Raw genomic sequence first — 15,980 nt, 5'->3', positions numbered from 1 at the left:
AATCTGGTAAAAAATTATAGAAATTTAAAATAATAAATTCATGCAGGGAAAATTATATGTATGAAACAGATTTATACTAATTTTTTCTCGCTTTCTAATTTTGTTTTATTCCTAGTCTACCGTACCGATCACCGTAACTTTCACACTTTTGTGGAAAGCTCTAATTTTGTTTAAGCAACGAATTGTGAGCTTTTCCTTTAAAACTCGTATGCAAACATTTTAAGATAATAAAAATTTTCGCAGAAAAAAACTATACAAAATAATAAAAAAAATTTAAATTAATTTTTCTCCAAACTATGTTTCCGAAGCCCATTGAAAGTCACACTTTCGTTGAAAGGTTTTTTTTCCTTGGTCTCTACACGCTTACTGCGTATTTAATTTGTATTTTAGTGCAAATATTTTCATACATATGTGCAGCATGACATTCAGATAGATTACAAATATTTTCGATTACATATTTTATAGTTTAACAAAGCCAACTGAAATAAATTTCCTGCGATTGGATACAAGCAGTTTACTAGTTATTCTACTATATTACTATTATGATTAAGTAATGAGGTAGGAATGTTTGAAGTATTGAAGTTTTTTAAATTATCGATAATTTTTTTGACAAAATCATTGAATAATGTTTTCAAACTTGGATACTTTGAAATGTGTTTAATATTAAATGCTGGAATATCATATTGTGCACAGAATGCTTCGTGGCTCTGACGTGCACTGTGAAAGCGTGGGCAGTCGTGCAAAAGATGATGCATACTCTGCACAGTGAGTTGGTCACACGAGCACCAGTCTTCGTCAATGATTTTGAATCGCTTCAAGTATGCCTTATTGAAACCATGACCAGTAAAGAGTTGTGCCAATTCGAATGATATCCCAAAGAGTTGTCGGTATAGTTGCGTATCTTCAAGAATTGGGAAGAAAGTCTTCGTAATGGAGCCAGTGGTATCGTCGACATACTTCTGCTGCCATGACTCGAATATTTTAAGACGAATTTGCCATATAGCATAGCTTAAAGGAAATGCAGTGTATACTCGATCAACTCCTTGATTTGCAGCTTCTTTTGCCTGCTCATCTGCGCGCTCGTTTACTTCAATACCGATGGGTGATTTGGCCCAGTAAAGGCAAATTCTGTATCCCTGGTGCAGGTGCTGATGAATTGATGCTATTAAGGAATTAGGATTGCTCCGATTGTGGATAGCTTCCAAACAAAAGCCACTGTCGCTATATATACTAGTTTTTCCGTTTTCAATTCTCTCTGAACCCACTTCAGTGCAGCGTCAATTGCTAAAGTTTCAGCCTGGAAGACAGTGCATATGTCATGTGATTTAAATTTACGTGACGTTCAGTCCTCATCTTGTTTATGACCGACAAAAGCTGATCCACAAGCGCTTGTTTCAAACTTGCTTCCATCGATAATGTGGGTCGCATTTGCATCGATAACATTGTCAGCTTCCTGTTGTGATGCTATCCTTTCAAAACATATAGACTGACGCTCGGAAGGATGTAGTTGATTTTATGGTGCAGTACGTTGTTCAAGCATAACGTTTAATGTTTCATCATATACTCCAGATAGTTTGACACTTTCGATTTGCATAGTTTCTTTTATCTTCAGATACAGCAGCGTGAACCCTGCAAGCGCCAGAGCCGAATTGGCCGAAACTGTTTGAAAGCCTCTGATTGCGAAATTTCTTTGGAACGAGCGGAGAAGACGGCGAATATAATTAAACTGTATGGCTTTGCCCCATATACTTGCAGCGTAAATTATAGTTGGTTCCACAACTTGTTTATAAATTGTTGAAAGGTTAGGTTAGGTTGACCTGGCTGGCTGAAAGCCATCACCTGGACCCAGAGGTCCTTAGTGGTATCAATGGAGCTTGACTTGACTTCTTGTAATAAGCCTGTGTCTTTTGCGAATCTAAGACTTTCGTTGAAAACTCCAACAGCAAATTGTGAGCTTTTCTTTGAAAATTTGCATGTAAGCTTTAAGAAGCCGCCATTTTTTTAGGTGTTCGTTTAAATACTAAATTTACTATTGAACTCTAAAGAATTTGATTTTTAATCCGGTTATGAAGGCCAACCCAAAGCAGTGCTTGTACGAGGGGCGGCTAAAAAGATGGTTAAACTTTTTTCAAAATAAATTTTTTTTTGTTGTTTTTGAAAATTTAGTGAATTTAGGTTATGTGTAATATAATTGCTGCTCACATCCTTTTTGGGTCTTTGACCGAACTGCTTCACCTATTTGTTTTTTGCTCTTCGCTCTTTTTCCACAAAAGGAGGAACTTACAGTTTTAAGCCGACTCCGTTAGGCAAATATCTAGTTTCACCTTTGATGGTTACACAAAAATCTTAAATCGTATGGTTTCAAAAATTTGCTAGACTTTCCTTATCTCATTTCTATTTTACTGCTTAAAAACAAAACAGAGGCACAAAAAACAGAAATCACGAAAACAGTTTCTCAGTTCAATTTAGTTATCGCGATTTATTCGCGATTTGCTGCATAAATGAAAATTCGAAACAGTTTCTATTTTCCCACAAATGTACAAATATTTTGGCCAACGAAAGCAATAATTCCACTCTAAATTAACTGATCGATAAGTATTTGTTGGAAATTTTTTTGTTGTTAGTTGCTCGACTCGCATCGGAGAGCAGATAACTGCTGAGGTATGCAAATATGTGCGTGTGTGTGCAACTATTGAAAGTCTTCACTACCCAACACAGCCAACATCAAAGCAACTTTAATTAAAGGGTAATTAAACCATCAGTTATATTTGCATATAAAAGTATATCTCAAATGCGGCAGCGATTAAACCGAAAAACTTTAAAATTTTGAATAATTATTTTAGAAAAAAAAGTAAAACATTAACTTGCAAAAAAAACCGCAGTAGCGCACACAAAAGTGTGCTCAATCAAAAAAAAAATGCGCGCGAACAACAACAAATGCGCGCAAAAACAACTACATTGGCAGCAATTAAGAAAATCGAGTTACGCTGTTTACGTTTCAGCGGAAAATTAGAAGTAAAAAAAAATTAAATAAAAAAAGTGCGTTTTAGTTTCGCAAATTCGTTTAGTCGTTTCGCAATTACAACAAACAATTACAAAAAAAACAATGTTTCTTTACCGAAAGTAGTAAAAACAAGCGGTTAAAATGAAGCGCTAACTGAGTGGCGTCGGCGTCGGCGGCGGCGGCTGGCTACCGAAGGAAATCGGTATCAGTTGGCTGAGAGCCATTCGGTGTGCAAGTGTGTTGACCTCAGCGGCAGCGACTTAAAAGACTATAACAGTGAATATGGCACAGAGTTGCAAATAGAGCAGTAACAAGAAAATTAAAAAAAAAAAACAATAGCAACAACAACAAATCGACATATGCCAAACCAACTGAATCGGTGGAAAAAGCGTGCAAATGCTGATTAGACAATTTAAACGCTAACTTAGCAGACAAGCAAAACTAAGGCGAGAATTGACACCGGCAAGCGGATTTCCATTTTAGTTACATTTTTAATTTTTTTTTTTTACTTTTATTTCGTAGCGCTTCATAATTCATTTTAACGCCTTTTTAAACTACTTTTTGAAGAGTTATTGCCTTAGACATAGGTTTTTTTTACTTTTAGAAACTTTTTTACTACCAGGTTTTTCATCTTTTTTTCATGACTTTTGTTGCGATTCATTGCAAAATCTCTGCTCGTCCGATGTTTCTCAAGCGTCTGCGTTGCGCATGCGCCTCACGCGGAGATGTGTTTTAATTGACCCACAATTGCCGCAACCATTGCCACTGCGATCGCGCAAAACAGCAGCAGCAGACGTAATAAAATCGTAATTATTGCATATGAAGAAGCAAAGTAAAGTAAAGCTAAGTAATACAAAAACATGAAATAAAAGGTGAAAATATTACAAAACAAAAAACAGCTTAGGCAGTACGCTGTGCAAAATGTTTGCGAAAAAATTATAAGGCGAGCTCAGTCTGCGTAGAGCTTGAAATAGTTACAAACCGAGGTGCGGGAATACTTACGCAGGCATTTTGGGGATTGAAATATTTTAATAAAAACCATTAATCCATGTGCAAAAGAGTAATACAAATTCGATAAATATAGAAAAATTTTAATCAGAACTTTCGAAAAAAATTTGCTTACGCAGTTTGTAGCCCATGAAATTTTAGTGCAATAAAGTGAAAGGTTAAAGTTACTAAAAAGTTTAGTTGATTTTTCACAATTTTTTCCTCTGACGATGTCTCGCATTTTTTCCGTATAAAAAAAATGTCGTGCCATCGTCTTACGCGTATAGGGGGAATGTGGCTCACTTTGAGGGGAAAAAATTATCAAAAATCTACTGGAATTTTCAGCTACTTCAAAATTTGATTACATTTTACTAAATTTAATGGGCTATTAAACTGCGTACTTATTTTTTTTTAATTCTGATTAGAATGAAAAAATTTATAATAATAATTTTGTCTAAAGCTGCTGTTTGGTCTATGCATTCCTATATATGTATGAGTCAAAAAGTTGCATGCCTTAAACAACTTTATTCCAAGACATTTCAAGCTCATCGCGAGCGTCTCGTTCATATGCATGTATATACAATATTTATATCTCTCTGCAGTACAATCGAAGTTAACTGAACTTCTCGATCGAGTTAGCAACAAATTGCATTCATTGGGTTCTGTATAGAGAGAACATATAATTTCTTTTGTAGAGTGAGTACTAAGCAGTGATGGTAAATGACTTTTTAAAAAATGCCTACACATCCCAAAAAAATTTCCTCCTTTTCCCTACACTTACAAAAAGTTTTCCCTACATTTTTTTCTCCTGTGTTTTCACTATAATGAGGCACTTGTAACGTCAAAATTGAATTATTTGCTTAAGTTTTGGAATTGGTCCTGTTTTGACACTTTATAATAAAAACAAATTTTATTTCAAATATATATAAATACACATATTTATTATATTATCAACACATATATAAAGAAAAATTCAGCAAAAGACTAAAAATTAGACTTTTCCATTACATTCTGTTCTATTTAAAACAAGACAAGCCTTGACATCCACACATACTATTTTGCAAATGTTCTCAAATGTGAGATCATTTTTGTTTCCCTTACCGGTATTGTAACTTCTGAATTTAAAGGCTCAATTTCTTTGAATAGCTCAGTTTTGAGCGGTAATCTCCTTTGTATCTCTTCCAAAGCAGTAATATAAAACTGAAGACAATCTGTTCTAATTTTGTTCGTAGTCTTTTTTGGAACAGTTTTTAGGAGCTCGTTACATTCAAATCCGATAAAAACTTCCTCAGGCGGTAGAGAAATATGTGGCGATCTAACAGCACAAGTAATCTTAAGCTCAGACTTTTTAATAAAATTTTCACCTAAGCCTAAAAATATTTTAATCGATTCTCGTTGGAGTACCTGTATTAAAGGTGCTTTCGACTGAAAAAATGCGTTTAGAGTATTGAAGTAATATAGTTGAGTACATACTTGAGGGAAAATAAATAAATCTTATTGCACTGGTTGTTGAGCTCAAATAAAATTGTCTCTGTTGATTTTAATTTGTCCTGCGTCACTGCTTGGTTGAAAAATGCCAATAACACATCTCAGTTTTGTAATACACTTCCGACGCATTTGTGATGAGAGAGCCACCTGGTTGCATAAGTCCGAAGGATTTTATTTTTCTTCTCGTTTAGCATTTCCTGCAGGGCTTCTAATTGCGCGCATCTTTTGGAACTTCTCGAAACATACGAACCGATTTGCCGCAAAAGATCCTCAGGTCCTCTGACAGGAGACACATATGCTTATTGAGTCCGATGTCTGTGCTTTCATGGATCATTATGGAAAATTTATTTACTTTTAATTTTTGTACTAACTAAATTGTCTTTTTCCTCTTTTGCCAATACATTTTTTATTATGCTGGTACACATATCTTCCGAGCTCAGAATTTTTTATTATTTCAGAATCCGGCACGATTTCTTTTAAGGGCGGGATTAAGAGGTCCACCATTTGCAGCGCGACATTATGCTCAGCAAAGAACATGCTAAGTCTTATTTCGAAATTTCTGAAACCATTTGGTTTACTAGGCTTTTTCTTAAAAAACTGTTTATTTTAGGTGTATTTTTTATTGCCGCAGTTCAAAACTTTGTCGCACGCTGCGCATTTCTCATTTCTGTAAAATATATGCGTTTTAAATATAAAAAAAGCTGAAACTAAAATAATTGCAAACTTACTTCAAAAGTGAAAAACAGCAGAAAACGCGGGACAACTAACAATTTGCGCGCGAAGAAAAAATCGCGTTAGCATTAACGAAGAAAAAAAATGGCAATGTTGCAGTATTAACGCTTTTAAAAGTATGCTGTCATAAGGAAAAAAAATCTGACATGAAATCTTACTGCGGTTTTTTATTTTCAATGAACTTTTTTAATTTTTCCCGTTATTCTAAAATTTTTTCTAGCCTTGAAAATTTCCTACATTTACAGAATTTAAAAAAATCTGTCCTTTTCCCTAGTATACACCCACATTTTTCGACAAAAATACCTACATGTATGGAATTTTCCCTACATTTACCATCACTGGTACTAAGTAGAGTGAGCAAATATTCAGAACTGAAGTAAAACATATTATAACGGCGTTAGAAACTGTTACAGCCTTTGACAAGGCTATGGACAGAGAAGAAGAAATCACAAATTCTCTTGATATGTACTTGTCCTTCAAAATTTGAGAGATGAAGCTCGAACAAAAAATGCTAAGACTTAAACAAACAAAGCAATATTGAAGAATATTTTTAAAATTAATTTTAATAATATTTAAAGCGGATATGATTTGATATTTAAAATGAAATGTGTTTATTTATTTATTATTTGATGAATGTACCAACTAAAAGAAAGTATAAAAAGTGTTGCATATCTTTGAGTTGCACTGGGGAGCTATTCGCTTATTTCAGTTGCTTTAGAATTTTATGTTCCTTTTTGTCAGAATTTCTCTGCAATCTGAGCAGACCCCTAGTGAACTTTTACGAGGAATAATTTTCAAAAAATATTTAGCCCTCAAGCGACCTCACAAATACATTTTTTTTTGGAAACTTCTCCAAAAACGGGTCAAAACGACACTATTTTGTATGAGAAAACGAGTTAAAATATTATTAAAAAATATTGCCCCACTAAATTTTACGGCGCATTTTCAAACAAGGTATTCTGCTCTGTTAAGTACTTAAGCCTAAGCCGTTTTTTTCACTCTCTCTAGAAGTGGAAGGTATATAATTTAAAAATTTACTGGCCTATAAAACATAGTTTTAACTGAAAATACACAAAATTTTGGGGGTTGTTATTAGTACTTTCATCCTGAATTTGTTTCATGAACTATCCAAAAATTGTTACACACTGTTATCTCTAAAATAGAGCCAGTTTGAGGGATTTGAAAAAACGTTTAAAAATTTTATTTCTATTTCCGTTTATTCGCTTCTAAAAAAATACTCTTCAAGCGTTTTTACTAATCGTAAAAATCGAAATATCATCAATAACTATGGAAAATCCAAAAAAAGACTTTTAATAAGCCAACGAATTCAGTACAAAATATGACTCACATCAGCATAGAGTAGCTTATATTTTTGCTGAATATTGCAGCGCTAAGCTTGTAAATATTTCTGTCTCGTTCGTTACAAAAGAGTTTGCATTTCTTCATTGTGCATATATGTGTGTAGTCGCTTTTGTTTTTGTTTTTGGTTTTGCTTCTTTTTTCTTTTTGTTGCATTTTTTTTTCTTAGTTTCAACTTGCATCATTAGCTGCGTTTTCAAGCTGAGATTACGCAAAGCTTTTACGTACTCACCTGTGAGCATAAGCGCACACTTTCATATGTATGTGTGTACATTTGTATGTAATCACCACTACATGCATGCAAATTAGGAATAAAGCGCGAAAATTACTTTCTTTCACTCGATTGGCATATTTCGTCTCAATACAATTATTTCTTGCATTCATTGCGTGCAAATTCACTCACAGAAATGCGTGCGTTCGCTTTTCTCACAACCGCAGAAAAATACAAAAATTAACAAATTTCAAGTCATGCAAAACAACGTACAACTGATGAGCTGATGAAAGAGGAAAATTTTCGTAAATTGTTTTTAGGTTAGCTTAGGTAATTTCGTTTATTGCGGATACCTGAAACTATTTTTATTTTCAAAATAATTGCAGTTTTTATGTTTTCTCGCATGGTTTTTAATTTTTTCGCGCATCATAAAATTCCTTTCCTTCTGCTTTATTTTGCTTTCAGTTAATAATTTTTAATTGTTTTTTTCTGTCTGCGCTACATGTCAACAATTCATAGAGAAAATTAATATGCAGGTTTTAAAATTTAATCACGTGTTTCGGTTGCGCTATCAATTATTCTATGTGGCTGTATACAGTAGGTGGCCAAATAATTCTGTTCATATGATTTTTTTTAAGTAATTTTTTTTTAATTCAAAACTGTCAATATACTACAGGGTGGCCCATCTGGTAATAGGATTTTGTGCTTTTGATATTTTTTGGTCTAAATAAGCTAAAATAACATCGGTGTTGTGTGAAAAACTTAGTTTATGCTTGGACATTTATAAAGTACAGTCTGTTACGTAACTAATAATAAAATAAAAAACAAAACAACAATGTTGAAACAATCCAAATAAGAAAAAAGCTTATAGCCAAGTACAAAAGACGACTCCACGGACTTTGCAAGACAAACCTGAATGGCAATAACTAGATCAGAGCTATCAACTCATTTGCAATACCTGTAATTTCGTATAGTTTTGACGCAGTAAAATGGAATTGAACTCAACAACTTGGAACGCATGATGAGGACAAAAATGACTAAACATAAATGTCATCATCCTAAAAGCTCTGTGTTGACATTTGCACTGCCTAGGAAAGAAGAAGGTAGAGCTGCAATTGACGTTGGAGCACTGCACGACAAGCTGATCCTGAAACTTAGAAAGTAAATACTTCTATGGAAAGGCCGGAAACTCAGCACTTCACCATGCCGTCAGTGCAGCTGATGACAAATTTACTCCTCTCAGAATGATGCATGAGTTTCACAGCAGGAACATTACAACAAAAATGGGCAAAGTTGAACAATGATCACGAATGCCCATACATGGCGTAATATTAAAAAGAATTGAAAAGCTCGCATGTCGACGCGAAACTGTCGCACTTATGGCTAATCACTACAGGAATTTTCGCCGAAACAGAAAGTGCTATATTTGCTATGCAAGATGGAGTAGTATCCACGCGAAATTATGTAAAGTACGTCATCAGAGAGCCCAATGCTCCGGCAGACATATGTCGTAGATGTGGCGACCACGGCGAAACTCTAAACTATGTTCTAGCTGGGTGTATGCTATTAATAAAACTCTTTTTACCTCAAACGGCACAAAGATGATGCAAAAATTATACACCTACGACTTGCTCAAATGTACGATTTTCATCGTGAGAAGACACCCTATTACAGATATGTTCCAAAACTCATAATAGACCTGACATATTTGTAGTAAATAAAAATGACAACACTGCGTTTGTCATAGACTTTGGTGTCCCATTGAACAAAAATATCCATAAAACGTACCCAGAGAAAATCAACAAATACTCCGATTTGGGGATTGACATCAATTGGCAGTGGAAACTCAGAAAGGTGTTTACATTGCCACTGATCGTATCGGCCCACGGACTCGTTCACGTAAATCTGACGGAAAACCTCAAGAAGCTCAAATTGGAGAAGCACCTTATCTATGACCTTCAAAAAGCGGCTCTGCTGAATTCTTGCCGCATCAGAAGACATTTCCTTCACTTAATTAGTATATATTTATTGTTACAATATTCACACCCGTACCTATTAGTTCTATTTTAATTTAGAGTACGATAGTTAAAAACCGAGTAAAACAGTGTAAACATCTGACTTGCAGCTAAGCTGCCAAGTCGTGTAAGTGCCTCCCAAAGAATGGGATGTTTGAACATAAAAAATAAAATAAAACAAAATAAAAAATAAAAAAAAGCTTTGAAAAAAATAACGTTCCCACGACAGTCCGACTAAGGACGGTCACTCCAGCAGCATTCCCCTTACATGTAATATATGAGGAATGTTTATACTGCTACAACAACAAAAACAAAATATTTGTTTCTTACTACATTAAAAAATTGTTTTTTTATGGAAATTCAGTCCTTTCTACTACAGAAATCATACAAATTCAAGCTTCTAACTTTTGCAAATTAAAAAAAAAATTCAACAAATTTTTATCAAAACTTTTCAATTAGAATGTATGGAAAAATTTCAAGTACACAGTTTTACCACCCGTCGTATTTCGGGATTTTGTTTTTTGCTGCCGGTCTTATGCAACCTCTGCACCTGACGAATGCTCGAGGTGTATTTTTTTATATGAGAGAAAACACCCAAAAATTAAGAATTTTTATTAAAAAGTGTGAAATATTGAGGAAAATTTTGCATTTTTTTGTTTGTTTTTTGAATGAAATCAATTTCGAGATATCCAAGCAAAGCAGCTAACTTTTTAACTCTTATAGAGAACTCTAAGGGTTCATTAACTGGCCGCAAGAAAGGCTTACCGAAAGAGCGAAGCCTTGAAAGGGCGCTTAAGTCTGGCTGCATGATCCCCCTACCTTCCAATGGCCTGTATGGGTTGCAGTGATACGTGAGGTGCTTGAGCGAGAGCATCCAATTGCTTTCCTAAGCTTTTGTTAGGTAATTGCAAAATAGGAATTGCTCAAAGTGAAGAAATTTATTAAATATTCAGTGAATATTATTTTCCAAAACAGAATTTATGTAATATTATTTCTAAACCTAATTATATCATATTTTATTTAATAAAAAAAACTTCATAAAATAAAAAGAAAACTATTTTTTTCTAATAATAATTTAAATTTTTTTTTTTTACAAATGAACACAATAATGTGGCCACCTACTGTACATGCATAACTTACCGCATACCATTCTGCATTAATAAATATTTTTAATGCATTGTTATGTAGGTATTTCTAGGTACTAAGTGCCTACTTTTATATTCTGTTTAATTGCATTGCTAGAAAAGAATCTGCTTTCACTTAGAACAGGCATACGCACATACATACCTATGTACATATGTATGCATGTACGCTTATGTCCAATCATGTTCCTGTGCTATGTTCTACAGTTGCCCTCTGATATGCATACAAATTAAATGGCTTATGGATTTTCATCAAACATTCAGGTCGGCTGCTTATTTTAGTCAATGAAAACTGTGTAGTTGCACGAATAAGTAAAAAGAAATTGTTATGAGCGCTAAATGTCCATACTTATGCAAGTTTATGCATGCGTGCAGTTACAACTGTGAACTTCCCTAATGTCATTCACTCTTTTTAGATTTTTCTAGGTAATGGATTGCGTTTTATGGGCTGTGTAACGGCTGGGGTGAAATTACGTTTTTATTATTTTTTAAATAAATTTATAGATTTAAGGCCCAGTTAGTTATTCTACATTTAAATTAGCTTACCAAGATTTAATAATTTTTTTATCTATTAATATTTTTTTCTGACTTTATAAAAGTTAGGACATTCTACCATAAAACCTTATAACCAAAAGCGCCAACCTTTGTAGGAAAGTAACAAAAATTTAACAATTTTCAAAAAACATGCATCAAAATTTGCAACTTGTTTTTTATGACGCAACTAAAATGCCTCCTTGATTTTTGGGAATTGTTTGTGCTGAGTTGTTTAGCATTTCTTCCATGTAGTCCGCGAACCAGGGGTCGATTTGGCACTGCGTTTTTATACCGTTAAATTCTTGACTATACTTGGGATTTAGCTTTCATGAATAACAAATGTGAACGTCAGCTTGCGCACCCGTGGTGGGTGTGATTGTGGGAGGGTACGAAACGTGTCGAAAAAAATGTCTACCAACTCATTTTATGCCGGCTGAAATTTTGTTCATGTATTGTTGACAGTTAGTAGAATAAAAAAAAAAATAGTCAGCTGCGCCATACAGGGGGGAAAATACGTCAGCTGATCGCAATGATACATTTTTGCCTCGGCTGACGGTCTTCCCACCGCTATAAACGCAGCTGACCATCATTATTATATTTTCATATGTGTCCAAAATTATGTAAAAAAATTTCATTTCATTTCAGCATAAAGTAGTTTTACTTTTCAAATTTTTTTACAAGTTCACCTGCTCAGCTGACGTATTTTCCCCCCTCTACGGCGCAGCTGACTATTTTTTTTTATTCTACTAAATGTCAGCAAAGCACAAAAAAATTTCAGCCCGTATTAAATGAGTTGTTACTACCGCTACTGGACCAGCTGATGGTTGGTTTCATCACCCATTGGATGGCGTCTGCCTTCAGTATTAAAATCAGTCGGCTTGAAATGATGAGATCAAAATGCCCCCTGTCTTCCGGACTAATGGAAGAGAAGAAAATTTTCAACATCGCATGCAAAAAAAAAAATTTGCCTAATATCAGCGATAGCCAGTAGTGAATGAATTTTACATTTTGTATACCAAAACTCAAGGCGCTTTAAGGGGTTAGGGGTAGTCAGAGGCCCGAAAAAATGATGATACTGAATAATTTGTTTTTGCTAGTCAATTGCTTTATTTTACAAAAAAAAAACATAGCATTAATACATGTCATCATTCGACTTGACTTTAACAAAATTTCAGAAAAACAAAAAATTAATAATTGTAAAAGTGATCATCACAAGAGTTTCATCTAAAATTCATCGGACAAGAGAAATTAGTGTTATTAATAGATAATCTTGTGCCTGATCGAAGCTTTTTTTCAAAATTAATCAGGAAATATTTTTCAGATTTTCGAGAAAAAACCTGACCATTAATTCTTAAAAAAAAAATCGAAATTTTTGAAAAAAAAAATCCTTCGATCAAGCCCGAGTTTTTTATATTTTTCCAAAGCAGTATAAATTTTATTAAAATCTACCAAGCGGTTTTTAAGTTACAGTGATCACCAGTTCAAAAAACATAGTTTTGAGAAAAATGCATTTAGGGTAAGACTCCGTCAGAAAATATGAGATTTGCAAGTGGTCTTTCGATTTCTTTGAAACTTTGGGAAATATTAGTTCTAGGTAAGATACATTCGAGCCTAAAAGGATTATGAAAAATTTTCAAAATTGAGTCATCTACGCCATGTTGAAAATCGAGACCGTGTTTTTTTCAAAAATCAATATTTCTTGAACCGTTGGATGGATTTCAATGCAATTTACAGACAATATAGAAACAAATAAGTAGTTTAAATTAGTATTATGTTAAAAAAAAATTTTCGAAATTTTGACCAAAAAAAAGTCAAAAAAATTTTTTGAATCAATTTTTAGTTGATTTGGCCAGTTTTTTAGAATTTCTGTTATACACGTAACGATTCCTTATGATTTAACCTTTATTTTGAAAAAAAAAAAATTTTATGGTGTCTATAATAGTTCTCGAGATATTACGATTTTAGTGGAAGCGCGCACCGTGAAGTTCGCGGTTACGCAGCGCGGGAGTAGAAAAACGCGCACAGACCTGCAGCAGTCTGCTCCAGTCACTTCATACAGGAACACATAACGCAGCGCGCATTGCACACCTGTTACCTAAACCGTGCGTGCCTAAGGAAACGTGTATAACAGAAATTCTAAAAAACTGGCCAAATCAACTAAAAATTGATTCAAAAAATTTTTTTGACTTTTTTTTGGTCAAAATTTCGAAAATTTTTTTTTAACATAATACTAATTTAAACTACTTATTTGTTTCTATATTGTCTGTAAATTGCATTGAAATCCATCCAACGGTTCAAGAAATATTGATTTTTGAAAAAAACACGGTCTCGATTTTCAACATGGCGTAGATGACTCAATTTTGAAAATTTTTCATAATCCTTTTAGGCTCGAATGTATCTTACCTAGAACTAATATTTCCCAAAGTTTCAAAGAAATCGAAAGACCACTTGCAAATCTCATATTTTCTGACGGAGTCTTACCCTTTAAAGTTTTGCTATCGAGCTCCGGTGCGCCCGAGCGCCCCTTGTTAATTGTTGAATAACTCGAAAAGTATTTGTCGGATTCGCTTCAAATTTTCACCCAATAATTTTAGGATATTATATTTTAATAATATGCAAAAAAAATAAAATGTTTTGAAAATTCTGGCTACCCCTATATCCTTAAGCAAAAAATTCAATACACAAAAATTGCAGCCGTGGAAAATTATATTGTAAATAGTTAAAAAAATATTTAAAAATACTGATATTAAAAATGTAAACATTTTTTAAGTACTAAAAAAGTAAAAAAATTAAATATCTCACTTATTTACAAATTTTCATACTTATTTTAGTAAAACATAAAACTAATTTTACGTTTTCATTTTCTTACAGAGCTTCATTTGACAACGGGGCGTAACAACCATCAAAAAGGTATGTAAACACATACATACATTCATATGTATGTATGTACTTCTAACGATTCGATTTGAATATAAGACTTCAATTTGAGTTTTAGAATTAGGAACTATTAAATATTTAAACTAGGTAGGCATGGAAATATGGAAATATGCAGATAGGCACGCACGAGATTCTAGTAAACAAGTTAGCTTGCTTGGGCTTTCACTCCATCTTTCTGCATTGGCTCCAGTCGTGTTTGACGGACAAACGGTGTGTGGCAAACATCGATGAAGTTTTATCGAACCACTTTGTTGTTTGTTGCTACGTCATGTGTCCCCCAAGCGAGCATCTTAGGGTCACTTATTTTTATCATTTTTATCAATGACCTAAGCAAATGTTTTACCTTTTCGAATTGCTTCCTGTTCGCGGATGATTTAAAAATCTACTCATCTGTTAAGCACTCAGTGGTTGCTCAGCAGCTTCGACTCGCCTTGCACAATCTTCATCGTTGGGGCAAGTGATCGCGCCTGTCTTTGAAAATGAAAAAAATGTTTTCTTGCTCGCGAAAGGAGTAAACAAAGAAAAAATGCCTTCTGATGTCTTCCAGCCATCTTTGTGCCAGTGCAGGGTACACTCCTGGAGTTTCCTTTCCAAAGCAGGTGTACTCCAGTTTACCTTGTTGTCAATGCTGAACTTCTTATCAAATTTTATGACTTTGGGTAGCTGGGTAAGGGGAGGTTGCAGAATCAGTAATTCCATGTGCTTATAACACGCTTTTCCTCTACTGAAACCATCTCTAGTAATATTCAACAGGGTACGCTTGGCTGATTGCTGAATGCCTATATGAAGTGGGGTCAGCTCGAGCATAACCTCGATCGCAGGTGTAGGGCAGGTCCGCATCGCCCCCGTTTTTGTATGAATTTATTACAAAAATGCTTTGCAGAGTTGACTGGATACGAGTAAATTATCTGCGCTAACAGTTAAAGCCCACAAAAAAACGGTAAATAATAATTTAAAATAATCAAGCTCTGTTTACTTGGACAACCAATTATCTAAATACGCAGCCAACCTCTAAATACGCAAACATTTGCAAGAGTCTCTGTGTCTGGTTGGAATGGAATAAAGCTCCTTTAGCGTTATTGCGAAATGTCAATTTCAAGATCACCAATTTAGTCACGATCTTCATCCAGTTAGATCAGACGATATCGAAACTATCGCTAAAACATACAACGAGTGTATGCAACAACACACACATACACACATTTCCATATGCAGCAATAGACGTCTGGGCACGCAAATATGCGCCAATCGCCGAAACCAGTTCATAAGCCACACGAGCGCGTAGCTCCAGAAGGTGGCAGTGCAAGTCAATAGTTACCAACCAAAGTCATGCCACCATTGGCGGCAGCAACAGCAGCAACGATAACAACACACGGCCAGCTAGTCTGCTAAACAGTTGCAGCTGGTGAGACAAGTGAGAAGTGTGTATGTATGAGTAGCAAAGACCGCCGACAACACCGTCACAAGGAAACGTCAAAACAAGTTGTTGCTTAGCGAAACGATGCGACGCTTGTATGCCGGCCGGCCGGTGCTTTTGGGCATTCATAATTCGATCGGATTGACTCGATAAA

General features: G+C 34.5%; 1 protein-coding gene across 3 annotated transcripts in view; it reads left to right on the top strand.

Moving 5' to 3' along the window:
* Positions 1-15,980, top strand: part of LOC128868014 (protein windpipe) — a 157,806-nt gene that overhangs the window by 52,134 nt on the left and 89,692 nt on the right. For all 3 annotated transcript variants that reach the window (XM_054109712.1, XM_054109714.1, XM_054109713.1), the window contains exon 3: positions 14,344-14,382. The gene's annotated coding sequence lies outside the window, so the exon portion shown is untranslated. The remainder of the gene's footprint in view (positions 1-14,343; positions 14,383-15,980) is intronic.

Source organism: Anastrepha ludens, chromosome 6, assembly GCF_028408465.1.
Source record: "Anastrepha ludens isolate Willacy chromosome 6, idAnaLude1.1, whole genome shotgun sequence".
NCBI classification, from domain to species: domain Eukaryota; kingdom Metazoa; phylum Arthropoda; class Insecta; order Diptera; family Tephritidae; genus Anastrepha; species Anastrepha ludens.
The sequence above is the reverse complement of the archived record's forward strand: the minus strand, read 5'-3'. Positions and strand labels throughout refer to the sequence as shown.